Raw genomic sequence first — 20965 nt, forward strand, 5'->3', positions numbered from 1 at the left:
AGCTCACTGCAACCTCCACCTCCCGGGTTCAAGTGATTCTCCTGTCTCAGTCTCCTGAGTACCTGGGATTACAGGTGCCCACCACCATACCCAGGCAAGTTTTGTATTTTTAGCAGAGACGGAGTTTTGCCATGTTGGCCAGGCTGGTTTCAAATTTTGACCTCAAGTGAACCACTCACTTTGGCCTCCCAAAGTGCTGGGATTACAGGCATGAGCCACCACACACGGCCTATTAAGAATTTCAATATGGGTCAGGTACAGTGCCTCACACATGTAATCCCAGCACTTTGGGAGGCTGAGGCAGGTGGATCACTTGGGCTCAGGAGTTCAAAACAAGCCTGGCCGACATGGTGAAACCCCGTCTCTACCAAAATTCATGCCATTGTACTCCAGCCTGGCCAAAAAGAACAAAACTCTGTCTCAAAAATTAATTAATTAATTAATTAATCAAACAAAACTCTACACATGTTTATGATGCATTTGTATGAGAACTATGTTTACTAACATTTTGAGAACTGCATTTTAACAATTATAAAGAATATAGCAATCACCACTGCTATCACCCACCCAAATCTCATCTTGAATTGTAACTCCCACAATTCCATGTGTTGTAGGAGAGACCCAGGGGGAGATAATTGAATAGTGGGGCAGTTTCCCCCATACTTTTCTCGTGGTACTGAATAAATCTCAAGAGATCTGATGGTTTTATAAGGTGAAACCCCTTTCACTTAATTCTCGTTTTCTCTCTTTCCAGCTGCTATGTAAGATGTGCCTTTCGACTTCTGCCATGATTGTGAGGCCTCCCCAGCCACATGGAACTGTGAGTCCATTAAACCTCTTTTTTTTTTTTAAATAAATTACCCAGTGTTGGGTATGTCTTTATCAGTAGCTTGAAAACAGACTAATACAACCATCCTCTCAGATAGTACTTTGTACACTTTCCAGAATACTTCTGGGAAGAAGGGAAATGCAGCAGCCCATAACTCACTCTTTCCCAACCAGGGAATACCTGAAAGTGAACGGCCTCTACCAGCCCTCCTTGAAAACAGGTATTGACTACCAGAAAGAGGCCAGGGAGGACCTATCTCTAAAATGCTTTTAGCAGGATGTACTTGGCCTGCCTAGATTGCCAACTTGTGGAGAATGACTGGCTAAAGAATGGGAAGTAATCATCGAGGCATTTGTATCTGTGTAATTAATGGAGGATAAAACTGGAAAATTATGACCAGGCGCAGTGACTCACATCTGTGATCCCAACACTTTGGGAGGCCATGGTGGGAGGATCACTTAAGGCCAGGAGTTCAAGACCAGCGTGGGCAACATAGTAAGAACCCCATCTCTACAGAAAATAAAAAATTAGCTGGGCATGGTGGCAAGCCTGTGCTCTCACCTACTGAGGAGGCTGAGGCAGGAGGATGGCTTAATGCCTAGGAAGTCAAGGCTGCCATGAACTGTGATTGCACCACTACACTCCAGCCTGGGCAACAAAATAAGATGCCATCCTTAAAAATATACATAAATAAACTAATAAATATTATTCTATAATTGCTTGCTCTGAAAATAATGATCCATACTCTTCCTTGGTACTTACTGATTAATCCAAAGCAACTCAGAATAAGTAGAAAGCAGCACCAGACAGATTTAGGCTCTCGTATAAGGGAATGTCATGTTCATGCCTACATCTTGCTACATCTAGCTTGTAATTTTTTTTTAAACACAGTCTTACTCTGTCACCCATGCTGGAGTGCAGTGGTGTGATCTTGGCTCACTGCAGCCTTGAACTCCTAGGCACAAGTGATCTTCCTGCCTCAGCCTCCCAAGTAGCTGGGACTACAGGTGCATGCTGCCACACCTGGTTAATTTTTACATTTTTTGTGGAGATGGGGTCTCACTGTGTTGCCCAGGGTGGTCTTGAACAGCAATCCTCCTACCCTGGCCTCCCAGGGTGCTGGGGTTACAGGCATAAACCACAGTGCCCAGCCTTGCTTGTAATTTTTTTTTTTTTTTTTTTTTTGAGATGGAGTCTTGCTCTGTCACCCAGGCTAGAGTGCAGTGGCATGATCTCGGTTCACTGCAACCTCTACCTCCTGGGTTCAAGCAATTCTCCTGCCTCAGCCTCCCGAGTAGCTGGAACTACAGGTGCATGCCACTATGGCTGGCTAATTTTTTATATTTTTAGTAGAAATGGGGTTTCACCATGTTAGCCAGGATGGTCTCGATCTCCTGACCTCATGATCTGCCCCCGCCTCGGCCTCCCAGAGTGCTGGGATTACAGGTGTGAGCCACTGCACCTGGCTGCTTGTAATTTTTAATCATTGGTTAGGTTTAGTGTTAGATTAGATGCATGATTCACAAATCTAATTTGACAAGTCAATTCTTTATGTCAACACAGTTTTCTTTAAAAAATCTTCCCCCAAATGAGAATTACTTGAAATTTTGAAAGTAAAAAAAATCTTTCTGAAATTTTTAATTGAATATGTGAAAGTAAAGTAAAATAGGTATTCATCCTTAAAATCCTGATTCATATTGTCAAATTGTCCTCCCTTCAGAGACATTTTCACTTTCAATCACACACACACAGCATGAGTGTGCCACCTTCACACCTGATCAGACACCAATCTAGGCTCTGTATCATCCTTACCACCAGATCAGTGGAAAATAAAGACACTTATTTCTGTAGTAATGGTAATTACATAGTGTAGGGAAGAAAAATCAGTCAAGTCCCTCCAAACTAGTGTGGGAAGTAGAAGAGTTCCTTTTAAAAGTTTCCTTTCTTGTTTAATCATAAGTGTGCTATAACTCTTTGTTAAGCCCTATCCCATGTAGCTGTTAGACATGCCGGGCTTACAGGAATGTAATACATTCTATGTCCTTGTACTTTAACCAAGATATCTATGCTGGATGTGTTCACAGGCATGTCCCAGTTCTCCATTGCATTTACCTGTTTAAAAAAATTTTAAGTTATTAGCCAATCTGGTTTCAGTTTAAATTGTGAGGTCTGGCTCCAGCCAATGGAGACAAGACACAGCAGTAAGGACAACCCCTAATTCGTAAGGAATAAATCTGTGTGTTTTCTTTTGTTCATTGTACTCTTGTGGCAAGACAGCTAGCAAAAGTACCCTTCCTGCAGTCCAGGAAGTAAAAATTGCATTGCTGAAAAATCCTTTGTCTCAGTGCTAATTTTTCTTTGTGGCACCATGCATCTATTTCCAACACTAGGATGCCATTTGCTTGGAGGGGGTCGGAAGAATGTATCAACCATCTATCAGCCATGTCCCTACATCTGCCTTCCCAGTGACATCCACATGCACCTGCTGACCACCCATCCCATCATGCCTGGCAACAACTTTGGAGAAACCAGATTGTCAACAAGAGTGGAAGCTTCAGCCTGGGCAACACAGGGAGACCACATTTCTACACACACACAAAAATTAGCTAGGCTCAGTGTCACATGTCTGTGGTCCTGAAGCAGGAGATGCAGAAAGGAAAAAAAAGCTTCCCAGGCTGGCTCACTCCAAGGCCTAGAGATAGGCAGAGCTCAGGTAGAGCTCTGATAGCACTGTCCACACCAGAGCCTTCAAAGGACGGGCTCCAGAGTCTCCCCATCTCATCCCAGAACAGAGACAAGAACAAGTTTAACAAGTACTCTCTATTTCCCAGGCCTGGAAAAGTTCTGTCGAGTAACTATGTTTTTGCAAAGGTTGTAAAAGTTCTGTGAGTTCCTGTTTTCCCATCTGTGATGTATACAGGAGGTCACAAGGCTTGCTTAAGTTGCAACGGCTGTCACTGCTTGATAAACTGCCTTTGTCCTGCCTCTGTCAGCTCACTTTCCCACCTTGAGGAAGCAGAGGTTGCAGTGAGCTGAGATTGCACCATTGCACACCAGCTTGGGCAACAAGAGCAAAACTTCATCTCAAAAAAAAGACAAGAGTTTGCTTTGTCACCCAGGCTGCAGTGCAGTTGTACCCTCTCGGCTCACTGCAACCTCTGCCTCCAGGGTTCAAGCGATTCTCCTGCCTCAACCTCCCGAGTAGCTAGAATTACAGGCACGCGCCACCATGCCCGGCTAATTTTTGTATTTTTAATAGAGACCAGGTTTCACCATGTCGGTCAGGCTGGTCTTGAACACCTGGCCTCAGGTTATCTGCCTGCCTCAGCCTCCCAAAGTGCTGGGATTATAGGTGTAAGCCACAGCACTGGATGGGTCTATCCTCTTATTAATAGTAATTTTTCATCCACTAATCCTACCATAACCCTGCCCTTTGGCTATAAACTCCCATTTTTCCTTATTGTATTTGAAAGTGATCTCAATCTCTTCCCCCTACTGCAAAACCCCATTGTAGTGGTTTCTTGGACAAAGTCTTTTGTACAGTTCTTTAACAAGTGTCAGAACATCTTCTTCTGGGGAATTGCTTGAACCTGTGCAGCAGAGGTTACAGTGAGCCAAGATCATGCCACTGCACTCCAGTCTGGCATCAGAGTGAGACTTTGTCTCAAAAAAAAAAAAAAAAGAATATTTTCTCCTGGGGTGAGTCATATGTCCACACATGGCCAAGGAAAGTGCCAAAAAGGCTGTCTACTAAGGGTATGATCCCTAGAAGGAATGTGGGATACAATGACTGAAAACAAAGTAGGGAGGTGAGAAATACCAACACATTTACAGTAAAAATGGCAGCTGTAGAATTATGGTTTGAGAGTGAATCTAACCAGAATATCCCCACACTCCTTTCCATGCTCTAATTTGAAGAGAATTTGAGCTCACTGGTAATTAATCAACTTATTTAATCAATACTTCTCTCTACTTTGAATTTGTAATTAATTTTCCTAATCATGTGTCAGCAATTTTGAGTCATGTCTGACCTGTGAGCACTCAGAAAGTACATCAAAAGCCAAATGGATTGTTAGGCTTTGACCCAGGCCTTGGATGAGTTTTGTGAGTGTTAAGATGTCATGGAAGGATGTAGTTTTGCCTTTCCAGAATCCATCCTTCTTCCACTAACAGCATCCTGATTTTGCCTTGCTCTGTCTTGAAGAGTGAGTATAAGATCCAGGCTTGGCTAACCAGAAATAATTCATATTAGTCCCAGGTTTAAAATTATTCAGGAAATGATTGGGAAATACATATTTTTTTCTAGGTTTGCCAGCCTGGAACATGAAGCCTGAGGTGGATAATACTTTTTTACATTGCCTAAGCACCTAGATCCAGCCATGCCTGAAGCTTTCTAAACATTTTGGTTAGGGGCCCAGTGCAGTGGCTCATGCCTGTAATCTCAGCACTTTGGGAGTCCAAGGTGGGCAGATCACCTGAGGTCAGGAGTTTAAGACCAGCCTGGCCAACATGGTAAAACCCTGTCTCTACAGAAAAATACAAAAATTATCCAGGTGTGGTGGTGCATGCCTGTAAATCCCAGCTACTTGGGAGGCTAAGGCATGAGAATCACTTGAATCTAGGAGGAAGAGGTTGCAGTGAGCCGAGATCACGCTACTGGTGACACTCAGCCTGAGTGACAGAGTGAGACTCTTGTTTCAAAAAAAAAAAAACCATTTTGGTTAGATTAGTCAGTGCTATTTTTATGTGGCCTTTTTCATTTAAATTTATTTATTGACATAAGTTCTTGGTTCTGTACCCAGGCTGGAGTGTAGTGGTACAATCGCAGCTCACTGCAGCCCCCGCCTCTCAGGCTCAAGCAATCCTCCCACCTCTGCCTCCCAAGTGGCTGGGACCACAGGCATGTACCACCATGCCCAACTAATTTCTTCTTCTTTTTTTGAGACAAAATCTCCCTCTGACTCCCAGGCTGGAGTGTGGTGGTGCAAGCTTGGCTCACTGCAACCTCCGCCCTGTGGATTCAAGCAATTCTCCCTTCTCAGCCTCCCAAGTAGCTGGGATGACAGGTGCCTGCCACCACACCTGGTTAATTTTTTTTATTTTTTATTTTTAGTAGAGACAGGGTTTCACCATGTTGGCCAGACTGGTCTTGAACTCCCGGCCTCAAATGATCTATTCATTTTAGCCTCCTAAAGTGCTGGGATTACAGGCATAAGCCACCATGCCTGGCCTCTAATAAAGATTTATTGAGCATCTGCCATGTATCTGACAAGGTGTTATGATACAAGGGTATACAAGTGCTCTCTTCTCTCAAAAAATAAATGTGCAGATAGGCCAGGCATGGTAGCTCATGTCTTTAATGTCAGTACTTTGGAAGGCTGAGGCGGGAGGATTAATTGTGGAGACATCGCTATAAAAAAACTTAAAATATTAAAAAGAAAATTTTAAATATGCAGATAACTTCAGGGAGTGGATAAGGAACCAGTTACACAGCAGAATAACGGCATGCTGTGAAAACACCCTGGACATCTAACCTCTGGGTGACAGAGAAAGTCACCAAGGGAGGCTTCCTTTCATCCCAGTTGTTATTCCTACCCCAGCCACAATATCTCACACACTGTGGTTGCTCTGTATATATTTACCATGCAATAAAAAGTCAGTAGCAGGTGGCCAGGTGCAGTGGCTCATGCCTGTAATGCCAGCACTTTGGGAGGCTGAGGCAGTTGGATCACTTGAAGTCAGGAGTTCAAGACCAGCCTTGCCAACATGGCAAAACCTCACCTGTACGAAATGGCACTACTGAACTCCAGCTTGGGAAACAGAGTGAGACTCTGTCTCAAAAAAAAAAAAAAAAAAAGAAGTCAGTAGTGTTAAGCACGTTTGGAATGCAGAGACCCCCTTAAACAGGCTTTGTGTGAGCAGCATGGCTGTTTATTCACCTGGGTGCAGGTGGGCTGAGTCCAAAAAGAGTCAGGAGAGGGCAGTGGGATAGCAGTTGGTTTTATAGGTTGGGGTAGGCAGTGGAAAGTTACAGAAGTTACGGTTTAGGGCAGTTTTTGCAAGCTGGGAGGGGTTTGTAGGGTCTGGAGTCACGAAGTTGACCTATCAGTTGAGCAAGGTTGGTTACAAAGTCCAGTTGTCTTATCAGTTAAGGCGGGAATAAGGAACAATAGAAGAATGTCTCAAAGTTAATTAGGTGCTGCAGTGGTTGGTCATTCTTCTCCTTTTGAGGTTTTCCAGTTAAGTAGGTGGTCTGAGCTTTCAAAGACTGTGGACCTGCCTGTTTCAGTGCTGCCCAGGCAGCTCTCTCTAAAGGACTCAGAGGGCACTCAATCAAACACTGAGGAAATACCTGTTTTCCCCAGCCTGAGAGGGGCCTCCAGTCTGCTGGGTTTGTTTATTCTGCTGTGGTCTCTCCTCCAGTCATTAACATACTATTTTTAGGTGGGTAGTCTTTCAATTCCCAGCAATTAGAGCGTTTTGCAAAGGATAAACAGAGGATTGCTTTCTGGCCAAATTCAGGTGCTGGATATTATAATGCGCAGGTTTGAAGACTTGAAGGGTAAAGGTTGGATAAGTTGGTTTGTGCTCTGGGCCTGGTTGCAGTTACCCTTAGAACAATTCCAAAGAAAGCCGAGAGTATAGAGACATTGGCGACGAGCAATTCCCTAATTGTGTTGGTCAAAGTTGATAAATTATAGCAAAAAGCCCTCTCTGTGAGTCGGGATGACCCAGGGCTGATTTGACTGACAGCACAAATGCCATTCATTGCTAGGCACGGTGGCTCCAGCCCATAATCCCAGCCACTCCGGAGGCTTAGGCGGGTGGATTACTTAGGCCCTGGAGTTCAAGACCAGTCTGGGCAGCATAAAGAGATCCCATCTCTTAAAAAAAAAAAAAATTAGCCAGGTGAGGCCAGGTGTGGTGGCTCATGCCTATGGTCCTAGCAGTTTGGGAGGCCGAGGCAGGCAGATGACTTGAGGTCAAGAGTTTGAGACCAGCCTGGCCAAATGGTGAAACCCCAGCTCTACTAAAAATACAAAAATTAGCCAGGTGTTGTGGCAGTAGCCTGTAATCCCAGCTACTCAGGAGGCTGAGGCAGGAGAACCACTCGAACCCAGGAAGTGGAAGTTGCAGTGAGCCGAGATAGCTCCACTGCACTCCAGCCTGGGCGATAGAGCAAGACTCCATCTCAAAAAAAGAGAAACTGATACCCCAAAATGTAGCACTTTGACATGCCGAACAGAAGCAGCAGTGCGATGGCTCTCTGACTTCCTCCCTCCCGCTTCCTGTCTCTCCTTTCTCCATGTCTCCCAAAGCACAAGATGAAGTTGTTCTCTGAAGTTCCTTTATCTACCTAAAGTCCAGACCTGCCAAAGAAGACACCATGACTTCTGATCCCTTCCTTAAGCTTGCGTTAACTGAACTCCTATCACAAGAAAAAAGACTGAAGTCTATCAACACACCTGGACAGAATTTTGTCACAAACCATTGTCTGATCTGTGGGTCCAGTAGACTTTGTCCCAGGCCATTGTATGATCTACAAGCCCATTGCATTCATTTGCTAGTACTGTCCCCTAAAATCATCCACACTTCTCCATCTCCCTTTGCCCTAAGAAGTATGTACAACCATCTGTACCTCCCTGCATGGCAAGGTCATTGCTCTGTGATTCTCTTTCGTGCACATTAGTAAATGCATATGCCTTTTCTCCTATTAATCTGCTTTTCATCAGTTGATTTTCTTCTTTTTTCTTTTTTGAGACAGAGTCTCACTCTGTCAGCAGGCTGGAGTGCAATGGCATGATCTCAACTCACTGCAACCTGCACCTCCCAGGTTCAAGTAATTCTCCTGCCTCAGCCTCCTGAATAGCTAGAATTAAAGGTGTGAGTGACAACACCCAGCTAATTTTTGTATTTTTAGGTAGAGACGGGGTTTCACCATGTTGCCCAGGCTGGTCTTGAACTCCTGACCTCAGGCAACCTGTCCGCCTTGGCCTCCCAAAGTGCTGATTATAGGCATGAGCCACTGTGCCCAGCCAGGAAACATTTTTCTACACAAAGGTAAAACCTGATGAATTGTCCTATATCATCTCACTTTCTCTTTCTTAACAATTGTTCCAGAACAGTTGTTCTGCAGATAGAATTGCAGGCCCTGGAGAGAAAGCAGGGCCTTCTAGAAAGAAAAACATAGCACTGACTAAAGATTCCAGGAAGAGGAAGATTTGCCCTCCTTCTTCTCCCTCTTTTCTTCCTGTCCAGTATGATCACAGCATGAAGGACTGTGAGAGATCTCAGATTTTGCCCTACTTGCAAGTTAACAAGTTAGCGTGCCTACTGGCTAGACTATGGATGTTGGTGAAAAGACGTGAGGCTCCTGGGTCAGAGACAAAAGACAATTTATTAGTCACAGCAATAGCAGTAGCCAGCACTTTTTGTGCCAGTTCCCCAGACCCCAGTCTCCAAAGAGTAACACCAAAAGGGTCCAGTGATTGCTGTACACACACTGGGTTGCAAATAGAGAGGATCCCTGAGCTTAGGAATCCTGAATCTTTTATACTAGGCAGTAAGCAAGCCAACACTTTGCTCTGGAGGAGGATACTATCTCTGTTTTTCAAAACTATTCATTATACACACATCCTTGAAAAGTTCAGAGCTTGGCCAGGTGCAGGGATTCAAGCCTATAATCCCAGCACTTTGGGAGGCCAACGTGGGAGAATTACTTAAGTCTAGGAGTTCAAGACCAACCTGGGCAACATAGCAAGACCCCCATCTCTACAAAAAATTTATCGGTCGGGCGCAGTGGCTCATGCCTGTAATCCCAACATTTTGGGAGGCTGAGGCGGGCGAATCACCTGAGGTCAGGAGTTTGAAACCAGCCTGGCCAACAAGGCAAAACCCCATCTCTATTAAAAATACAAAAATTAGGCTGGGTACGGTGGCTCACACCTGTAACCCCAGCACTTTGGGAGGCCGAGGAGGGCGGATCACAAGGTCAAGAGATTGAGACCATCCTGGCCAACATAGTGAAACCCCGTCTCTACTAAAAAAAATTCAAAAATTAGCTGAGTGTGGTGGCACATGCCTGTAGTCCCAGCTACTTGGGAGGCTTGAGGCAGGAGACTCGCTTAAACCTGGGAGGCGGAGGTTGAGTGAGCCAAGATCGTGCCACTGCACTCCAGCCTGGCATCTGGTGACAGGGTGAGACTCTGTCTCAAAAAAAAAAAAAAAATTAGCTGGTCACAGTGGTGGGTGCCTGTAATCCCAGTTATCAGGAGGCTGAGGCAGGAGAATTGCTTGAATCCAGGAGGCAGAGGTTACAGTGAGCTGGGATCACACCATTGCACTCCAGCCTGGGTGACAGAATGAGACTCTGTCTTAAAAAAAAAAAAAAAGTATCAATTACCCAGATGTGGTGGTACACGCCCATAGTCCCAGCTATCAGAAAACTGAGTTGGGGGGATTGCTTGAGCCTAGGAGATTGACACCGAAGTGAGGTGTCATCACACCACTGCACTCAGCCTGGGTGCCAGAGTAAAACCTTCTCTTAAAAAAGAAAAAGTTCAGAACTCTTCTGAAAAGGAAGTCAGTACTTTGCTTCATAAATGTGAACAAGAGGCCTGTGGAGAACTGTCTCCCAACAGCAGCTTATACTGCACTGGCAACTTGAACTCTAAGGCTGGCCCCATGTAGTCACATTAAGTAGTTTATAGCCCAATAGATGGTTAGCATTTACTGAACGCTTCCCAGGACCTTCGAATGCATTTTCTCACTGTAATATCTTCTTGAGGTAGGTTTTATTCCCATTTTATAGATAAAGAAACTAAGGCTCAGGTAAGTTGAATACATTGTCCAGTATCACCCAGTTAGAAGAAGTAGAAGGGCCAGGGTTTGAACTCAGGCTGGTCTTACTTCATATAACTGGTATCCCATTCTAGCCAAACACCTGCTATGCAAATAAAGTTAGATAGGGAGGAATACTTGTACTTGCTTTTGGAGTGAGACTCCATCTCCAAAAAATTAAATAAATAAATAAAATAATTGTGTTTTCAAGTCTCAAATAATGCAAACTAGCAGCTCTTTTCTAGAGGACCCAGTTGCGCTCTGCAAATCAGACAAGGAAAGGTGATGACAGCCCTTCCTCTGCCTTTTTCGGTGCTATCAGTGAATGGATTCAAATCCAGCCTCAGTCACTCATGCACGTTGAGATCTGGACCCAGAGGTTCTCTCTCTCTCTGGTCCGGCCTCTTGATCCTGGGATGACCACTTCAGCCTATCCGCCAATCTTTCCTCTGCCCACTCTGCTCCCCAAACCTGTGACCGTGTCTTCTCTGCCTTGGGCCAGTTTTCACTGCTTTCATAGCATCTGGCTACCTAGGATAGACATGGAGGGGACTTCAGGCCCCTTGGAGCATGAAGGAAAGAAGCCTCCATCCCATTTCCTGGGAAAGGATCTGAACAACAGTGAGACTTTTCAGGAGGCCAGATGTGGCCGCCTCCCAACCTGGGCTTCATTATGCTGAATGTGTCTCCTCCTTTTCTCCTCCTCGAGTTGCATTAGAAAAGACTTCCTATTACTGGCTCTGCAGGTGCAGACCTGAGAAACCTGGAGAGGGTTGGAGGTGGGAATGGGGGTGGGGAGAGCTCTCCACCTTATTCTGTCTTACACAATTCCTGGCTCATATGAGTTTGGCTGCTAGGAAAACAAATCAGAAATGGAGATTATTATGTCAGAGGTCTCTACAAAGGAGCTAGGAGGGCAGGAGACTTTGGTCCCGAGTCACATATGCATCCAGATGGGATCTGACCTGTTTGAACTGGAGAAGCAGCTGCATTGGATTTGAGCTGCTCACACCGGGGCAGATCACGAAACTCTCTAAGAGACAGCTGTGCCAAATTAAGCTGATCATGGCCTAGAGATTTTCTAAGCTGTCAACTAGCGATTATCAATCCTGGGCTGTGCTAAAATCTTCCACTCATGTAAACTTGCAGTAAACCTTTACAAACCCCTGCCTACCTCACCTGGACTGAACACAGTTTAGCTACTTGCTAGATTTTTGTCTCCCGAATTGCAATTCATAAAAACGCTGATTAAAATATTTTCCGTTTTGTTTATGGCTCCATGGTGTTAGTTTTATTTCTCATTAGTTGACAGTACCTCTGTTTATTTATTTACTTACTTACTTATTTTTTGAGACAGAGTTTTGCTCTTGTTGCCCAGGTTGGAGTGCAGTGGCATGATCTTGCTTACTGCAACCTCCACTTCTTGGGTTCAAGTGCTTCTCCTGCCTCAGCCTCCAAAGTAGCTGGGATTACAGGCACCTACCACCATGCCCAGCTAATTTTGTATTTTCAGTAGAGATGGGGTTTCACCATGTTGGTCAGGCTGGTCTCAAACTCCTTACATCAGGTTATCCTCCTGCTTCAGCCTCCCAAAGTGCTGGGATTACAGGCGTGAGCCACTGTGCCCAGGCTAACTTCTTTAAATCTATAACTAAGATCTGAGTCCTGAAGACCTTCTTCTGGATCCTCAGTAAATTTACTTAATCTAAAGAGATCTAGGTTCTGGGGTGATTCCCCTTACCTTGTGTTAGATGCAAGTTTTCATTGCCACAAAAGAAACAGCACTCAAACATAAATTTTCTCAGCAAGGTAATATTTACTTCCATAGATGGGTGCATCTCACAGATGGAGCAATGGTGAGAGCACACCTGAATAAGGGAAGGAAAGGGGTTCTTATCCCTGGCGCAGGTAGCCCCTACTGCTGTGTCGTTCCCTTATTGGCTAGGGTTGGACTGCACAGTCTAAGCTGATTCCAATTGGCTATTTTAAAGAGAGCAAGGGTATAAGCCAGATTGGCAGGGGCAGCAGTTTTGGCGGGAAAGATGGTTATGGAACAGGTGGCTAAAGATGACTCAGGTCAGAGCAGGTGACCAGGGGTACAGATATGAACTACTGATTTTAGCTGGCCGGAAGTTTATTTACTGAAACTAGAGGCAAGAAGACAGAGAGAACAAGGAAGTTAAACTTTACTTTGGAGAGCAAAGAACATGAAAACAACTTACTGGCATATTGATTCTTTGAAGAGAAACTGGGAGCTCATTGTATTCAACAGGTATCTCCTGCTAAATCATGGAGGTTTTGGGAATTCCTTCAGACCCCCAATAAACTTATTTGTGGAGGCCTGGAGAGTTTCTTCAGACATACAGTAAATCTTGTTTAATCCTAAATGGGTCCTGTTAACAATTCCTTTGTTAATTTTTTAAATTAATTTATTTATTTATTTAGTCTCACTCTGTCATCCAGCCTGGAGTACAGTGGAGTGATCTCAACTCACTGCAACCTCTGCATCCTGGGTCCAAGCCTCCTTCCTCAGCCTCCCAAGTAGCTGGGATTACAAGCATCCACCACTATACCTAACTAATTTTTGTATTTTTGCAGAGACAGGGTTTCACACGTTGACCAGTCTGGTCTCAAACTCCTCCTGACCTCAAGTGATCTTCCCGCCTCAGCATCCCAAAGTTTTGGAATTACAGGCATGAGCCACAGCATGCAGCCTTCCCTCACTCTTTCTTTCTTTCTTTTCTTTTCTGTTCTTTTTTTTGAGACAGAGTCTGGCTTTGTTGCCCAGGCTAGAATGCAGTGATGCGATCTTGGCTCACTGAGACCTCTGCCTCCCGGGGTCAAGCAATTCTCTTGCCTCAGCCTCCTGAGTAGCTGGGATTACAAGCATACATCACCACACTCGGCTACTTTTTATGTTTTTAGTAGAGACAGGATTTCACCATGTTGGTCAAGCTGGTCTCAAGCTCTTCACCTTGTGATCCACCTGCCTTGGCCTCCCAAAGTCCTGGGATTACAGGCATGAGCCACCACATGCTGTCTTTCCTCATTCCTTTTGTTGTCCTTCCTTTCTTTCCTTCTTTCTTTCTCTCTTTCTCTCCTTCTCTCTTTCTCTCTTTCTTTCTTTCTTTTTTGACACAGTTTCAATCTTGTCCAGGCAGTGATGCAATCTCTGCTCACTGCAACCTGTGCCTCCCCAGTTCAAGTGATTTTCATGGCTCAGCCTCCTGAGTAGCTGGGACAACAGGCACCCACTACCACGCCCAGCTAATTTTTGTGTTTTTAGTAGAAACAGGGTTTACTTCCCCATGTTGGCCAGGCTGGTCTTTAACTCCTGACCTCAAATGATCCACCCGCCTTGGCCTCCCAAAGTGCTGGGATTACAGACATGAGCCCCTTCACCTGGCCGGCATTTCTCCTATTTATCTGCATTTTGTCAGCTGATTTTCACTGAACCTTCAGAGGGCCCAAGGGAAGTTTTTCCTCACCCCTACCAAGTCAAGAAATTTAGCAACTGTTGGTTTTTTTTTTTTTTTTTTTTTTTTTGTATTTCTCCTAAATTCGATTCTCTAGACACGCAATGAATATTTATAATGGCATTAATGAGCTCACTTATCACCAAGTGCTGGCTTTGCAGACACCGCCTGAATGATGTCACCTTTCACTCTTTCTGTTTGAGTATTTTGGCCAAGAATTACTGTCTAAGGTTTTGCACAAGAAAGGAAATCTGCCATCTATTTGGCCAATGGCCTTATTTGTGTATTCAAAAAGACATGATCCAGAGTGGGAGGATTCATTAAAGTGGCTTCAACCCTCCAAGGCATTCTTCTTGTACTATTTGTCTGTGGTGCTTTGGGGTAGAAATTAATCAAATTTTTGGCACAGATTTGTAGGATATTAATGTTAGTTGGGGATTTGATCCATTGTTTTCTTGAAGTGGGAAGAAAAGATCCCAGGAACACTGCCTAGCTAAGGGTGAGTGAATGTGATGGTAATTTTTTTTTTTTTTTGAGGTGGAGTCTTGCTCTATCACCAGGTTGGAGTGCAGTGGTGTGATCTCAGCTCACCGCCTCCCTGGTTCAAGAGATTCTCCTACCTCAGCCTCCCGAGTAGCTGGGATTACAGGCACCCACCACCACACCCAGCTAATTTTTGTATTTTTAGTAAAGATGAGGTTTCACCATGTTGGTTAGGTTGGTCTCAAACTCCTGACCTCGTGAGATCCACCCACCTCTGCCTCCCAAAGTGCTAGAATAACAGGTATGAGACACTGTGCCTGGCCCCCAATATGATTGTAATTTATATGAAAAGGATTAACCAATTCTTCCTGAAGAATCACCTTTGAGAGGTAATGTGCCCTGAGGGTCTGTTCCCACCCTTCCTCAGTGGCTGAGCTGAAACTACTGCCCAGGACTCCTGGTTCTCAGTTAAACGTTAGGAATCTTTAGTGCAGATTTTCACCTGAAAGAGTCAATCTTTGAGACTGAATGTGGTGGCTCACACCTGTAATTCTAGCACTTTGGGAGGCTGAGGCGGGCAGATCACTTGAGGCCAGGAGTTCAAGACCAGGCTGGGCAACATGACAAAACCCCATCTCTACAAAAAATATAAAAATTAGCTGGGCATGTTGGCATGCACCTGTGGTCCCAGCTACTCAGGAGGCTCAGGGGGAAGGATTGCTTGGTCCTGGGAAGCGGTGGTTGCAGTGAGCCAAGAGCATGCCACTGCACTCCAGCCAAGGCAACAGAGTGAGAGACTGTCTCAAAAAAAGAAAAAAAAAAGATTTAACCTCTGGAAGCGAAGTGCTGAATCTCATTCCTATCCAGATGGCACTGACTATGTGGGAGTTTGACATTGTGTTAAGGGGCTAAAGTTTTTTATCCAATAGTTCATGTATGAGCTAAGGGTTATTATCTGTTCAAATAAAACCTTCACTTTCTGAAAGTTTCCTGACACTCAACTGACAAAAGGCAAATTATAGGAGAAAAGTATACACATTTATTAGCATGTGCTGGGAAGGATCCCAGAGTGATGGTCTAATATCCCAAAGGGCTATAGATGCTTCTATATCTGACTTCTTAGGAGAAAGGAGCATGGGGAAATGTGTATGATTGTAGGAGGGTAGCAAAAGATTTTTAGGGGAATTCAGTGGGCTTAGAGAATATACAATGGCCTGGGACAAAGTCTGTTGGGTCTGCAGAACAGAAAATGGTTTGTGACAAGTCTGTTCAGGTGTGTTGACAGACTTCAGTCAGTCTTTCTGTGATGTGAGTTTAGTTAATGAAAACTCAGGGACCGGGGTCATTGTTTTCTTCTTTTACAGGTCTGGACTGTTATATGTAAATTTTCAGTGCTGCAGAAGAAGTAGCACTCAAATATAGATTTTCTCAGCGATGTAATTTACTTCTATGAAAGGGGACATCTCACAGATGGAGCAATGGTGAGCACAAACCCGAAAAGGGGAGGGGAAGGGGCTCTTATCCTTGATGCAGGTCGCCTCTACTGCTGTGACATTCCCTTATTAGCTACGGTTGGACCACACAGTCTAAGCTAATTCTGATTGGCTATTTTAAAGGAAGCAGGAGAGTGAGCCAGAGAGGCAGGGTGAGCAGTTTGGTAGGAAGACAGTTACAGAACAGGTAACTAAAGGTGACTCAGGTCAGAGCAGGTGACCAGGAGTGATTAAAATGGAGGACAAAGAACTGAACATACTGACATACTGATGCTTTGAAGAGAAATTTAGAACTCATTGTATCCAATAGGACTTTAAGTAGATAAGGGAACTTCAGAGAACAACTTCATCCTGTGGGTTTGGGAGACACAGAGGATTGAGCGACAAGAAGAAAGTGGGGTGAGGTCAGAGAGACCTTGGGTCTTCCTCAGTTCAGTCCATTGAAGTGCCTTTTTTGGGGTATCGGTTTCTGACTTCCAACAGTGGTGAAAAAACCTGAGCTTGAAGTGGACTGGAAAGTTAGTAAAACTTCTTTGATCACTTCTGCTAGTTCAGAGAAAGGCGCCCACAGTGACTGGGTGACCAAGATATTATTTTCGCAGACATTTACATTTCAAAGGGGATAAATCCCAGACCTTTGAAAAAATGTTTCTGGGTTGTAAAGCTGGCAAGAGGCTTAGTTGCCTCTGAAGAGATTTATAGACACACCAAAAGATTAAAGTAAGAATTTATGACCACTAGGTTTCTCTCAGGAATACTCTAAGAAGAGGATCAGGAAATGGTCTCTTTTCTTTTGTGGTAGCAGGGAAAATTCTATTTTTGTTTTTTCTCTTCAATTGGTGATATCAATTGCCCCAAAACTTTTAGAGTGATTAGAACAGAAAAAGTTAAACCTATGATTGATTTATTTTTCAGTCTACTTTAAAAAAAATACCATTATAAGGGTGATATAATTTTATTGTGAGGAAACTAGGGAAGTAAAGAAAATCATAAGGAAACTCAAAGCCACCTTTTGAAATTCATTTTAAAAGGAAGAACTAAATTTGGGTCTGCTTGGTAATTATGTAAATGTCCTGTTATAATTGATAATTAACTATTTTGTGTTTTGCATCATCAAAGCCAGCGAAGTATAATTGAATAAAAGGTACACCAAATGAAATCTCATATCTAGACTAATTTCAAGAGAACCAAATTAACATAATTATCATGAACTCTCTAATCACCAGAACAGCATAAAACCTTTGTTTATGTAGCAAAGTACCAATGAGTGGAAGGTACAAGATAAAAGATGGACAACCTAAGAACTAGAGATTATAGCTTCTTCTTCTTCTTTTTTTTTTTTTTTTGAGGCGAAGTTTTGCTCTTGTTGCCCAGGCTGGAGTGCAATGGCATAATCTCAGCTTACTGCAACCTCCACCTCCCAGGTTCAAGCGATTCTCCTGCCTCAGCTTCCCAAGTAGCTGGGATTACAGGCACGCACCACCATGCCCAGCTAATTTTTGTATTTTTAGTAGAGATGGGATTTCACCATGTTGGCGACGCTGGTCTCGAACTCCTGACCTCAGGTGATCCACCTGCCTCGGCCTCCCAAAGTGCTGGGATTACAGGCGTGAGCCACCATGCTCAGCCTATAGCTTCTCTTTTCTATTCCTCTTCCAGAGATTGAGTTCTGCATTCTCCCTATAGCCACAATTCCACTTGACATCACCACTGGCTTCCTCTAAACTGTCTCTGATTCTTCGTTACATTGCTGCTGGAATGACCATTCTGTCTAACATATCAGATTATTCACTATTTCTTCCTTCTCTGTTACTGATTTGTTGAACAAGTTTAGTGAGCATCTATGTTTTAGCCAGTAGCCGAAATGCTGGGGCAAGGCCAGGCTCGATGGCTCACAGCTATAATCCCAGCACTTAAGGAGGTCGAGGCATGGACGATTGCTTGAGACCAGGAGTTCACAACCAGTCTGGGCAACATGGCGAAATTCTGTCTCTACAAAAAAAAAAAAAAAAAAAATTAGCCAGGAGTCGGGGCACACACCTATGGTCTCAGCTACTTAGGAGGCTGGGGTGGGAGGATTGCCTGAGACTGGAAGGTCAAGCCTGCTGTGAGTCGAGATCACACCACTACACTCCAGCCTGGGTGACAGAGCAAGACCCTATTTCAAAAGCAAAATAAAATACTGGGGCCATAACCAAGCATGTGACAGGCGAGACAGCTGGTAACAGTACTCACCTCTTCGTTCTCTTCCTCCTGGCCTATCTCCTTCATCTTTCCCTAGTTTCACTACTTGGGGGCTCCAATATGAAGACCTTTTGGGATATATTGCATCTTTGTATTTTCAGGACCCAGCACAATGGCCATATTTTTGTATATGCTTCTTCAGTGAATGAATGAATTCTCTATTGAAATTGTTTACTCAGAGTCTGGGTGCCAGAGCTGTTACAGAAGGAATTAAAACACTACTTGGAATCTTTCCATTTTTATCTATGTTGTTTTTTCTGCTTATTAAAATATGAGTCAATATCATAATAAAATCATTACAGAAATAAATAAAATAGTGCAACTCCTCCACATTTCTAAACTCAAGGGATAACTGCAATTTACAATGTGATGTGTGCTTCTCTAATTTTTTCTCTTTTTATGTAGCTCTATTTTTCTAAATACACACCTACATAGGTATATTTATATCCTATATATAATTTTAAAACCCAAACAGGATCATAGTAGTCAAATGAGTCTTCAACTGCTTTTTTTCTATTTGATGATATATCTTGGCTTGGATTGTGCTGAATTTCTTCTAAATGTCTTTCCAACAGTAAATTGTATGCTTTTGTATCAAGGCCAGGAGCTCACTTATTTTTATTAACTAGTTCTCATTATTTTAAAAGAAATACAAGGCTGGGCACACTTGCTGACTCCTGTAATCCCAGTACTTTGGGAGGTCCAGGTGGGCTGATCACTTGAAGCCAGAAGTTCGAGACCAGCCTGGCCAACATGACAAAAACCTCATCTCTAATTTAAAAAAAAATACAAAAATTAGCTGGGCATGTTGGTGCACGCCTTTAGTCTCAGCTACTTGGGAGACTGAGGCATGAGAATCACTTGAACACGGGAGGCAGAGGTTGCAGCGAGCCAAGTTGAAGTCCCTGCATTCCAGCCTGGGTGAGAGCGAGACTATCTCAAAACAAAACAAAACAAAATTATTTTACAGAAGCTCCTGCGGAATCATTAAAATCATCAGGTCTGGAAATTGTCAAATACTTGATTACCTAACCATAGCACAAACTGCTTGCTGTTCTCTAAAAGCTATTCTTTTTTCTTTTCTTTTCTTTTTTCTTTTTTTTTTGTGTGTGTGAGACAGAGTTTGGTTCTATCACCCAGGCTGGAGTGCAGTGATACAATCTCCACTCACTGCAACCTCTGCCTCCTGCATTCAAGTGGTTCTCCTGCCTCAGCCTCCCGAGTAACTGGGATTACAGACACACACCACCACACCTGGCTAATTTTTGTATTTTTAGTAGAGATGAGGTTTCACCATGTAAGCCAGACTGGTCTCAAACTCCTGACCTCAAGTGATCTGCCCACCTCAGCCCCCCAAAGTGCTGGGATTATAGGCATGAGCCACGGCATCTGGCTATTCTCTTTGATAATCAGAAACCAACCAGTTTCTTATTATAGATGACTTCCCAGAATGAAAACTACATTACCCACCCTCCTTTGTTAAAAGGTATGTCCATGTGACCACATTTTGTCCAATGGGCGATGAGAAGAGCCATGGACAACTTCCCAGTTCACTGATGCCTTACAATATGGTGTATTCCTTCCTTGTATCATTTTTCTCTGCCTAAAGGTTGGAATGTGGGCCTTGGACCATGGGAGCCAGCACAGTACCTTAGAGATGAAGACACAATGAGATAAAAGGATCTTGGGCTCCGGACAGCTTTGTGAAGTAGAACTTGTAAAAGTAGTTGGACTTCTTTGGAGAGAGAAATACACTTGCATCTTTGCATTTGTAAGCCACTGCTATTTGGGGTATGTGCTCTGCACAGGTGAGTGTCTGCCTTTACTATGAGCGTTATTACTGAGTAACAAAATGATTTTTATCTGAGGAATGTGAGCCCCCTTTTTATTTTTATTATTATTATTTTTAAAATTAAAACAATCTTGCTCTGTCACCCAGGCTAGAGTGCAGTGGTGTGATCTTAGCTCACTGCAACCTCTGCCTCCCGGGTTCAAGAGATTCTCCTGCCTCAGCCTCCCAAGTAACTGGGATTACAGGCACACACCACCACACTTGGCTAATTTTTGTATTTTGTAGACATGGGGTTTCACCATGTTGGCCAGGCTGGTCTTGAACTTCTGACCTCAAGTGATCTGCCCACCTTGGCCTCCCAAAGTGCTGGAATTACAGGCATGAGCCCACCATGCCTGGCCATTTTTTTTCTTTTTAAACGGAGTCTTGCTCTTTTGCCCAGGCTGGAGTGCAGTGGCACAATCTCGGCTCACTGCAACCTCCACCTCCCGGGTTTGTGCAATTCTCCTGCCTCAGCCTCCCAAATAGCTGGGACTAAAGGTGTGAGCCATCATGCCAGGTGGGAAGTCTGGTTTTGAGTACTGGGTCTAAACACTTCTTTTCTCTGTAATCAGGAACATGTCACTTAAAAAGAAAAAATTAATTTAATTTAATTTAGTTTATTTTGTCCTTTCAACCCAGCTTTTCCCAACTACTGGGAGAACCAGGAAGGCCAAGGAGCCTGTCACTTAACCACCCAGAGCCTTACTTGACTCATCCATAAAATGGGGATAAAAATAGAACCAATCTCAGAGTATGACCAGGACAA

General features: G+C 43.8%; 1 long non-coding RNA gene across 1 annotated transcript; it reads left to right on the forward strand.

Moving 5' to 3' along the window:
- Window positions 1-750: 750 nt before the first annotated feature.
- LOC135269097 (uncharacterized) lies at window positions 751-20141 on the forward strand. Its single transcript, XR_010337427.1, has 3 exons — window positions 751-820; window positions 15993-16109; window positions 19975-20141. It is a non-coding gene; the product is annotated as an uncharacterized LOC135269097 (long non-coding RNA).
- Window positions 20142-20965: the final 824 nt, after the last annotated feature.

The sequence above is a fragment of the Aotus nancymaae genome, unplaced genomic scaffold (genome assembly GCF_030222135.1).
Source record: "Aotus nancymaae isolate 86718 unplaced genomic scaffold, 86718_ANA_hifiasm-v0.15.2.pri h1tg000049l, whole genome shotgun sequence".
NCBI lineage: Eukaryota > Metazoa > Chordata > Mammalia > Primates > Aotidae > Aotus > Aotus nancymaae.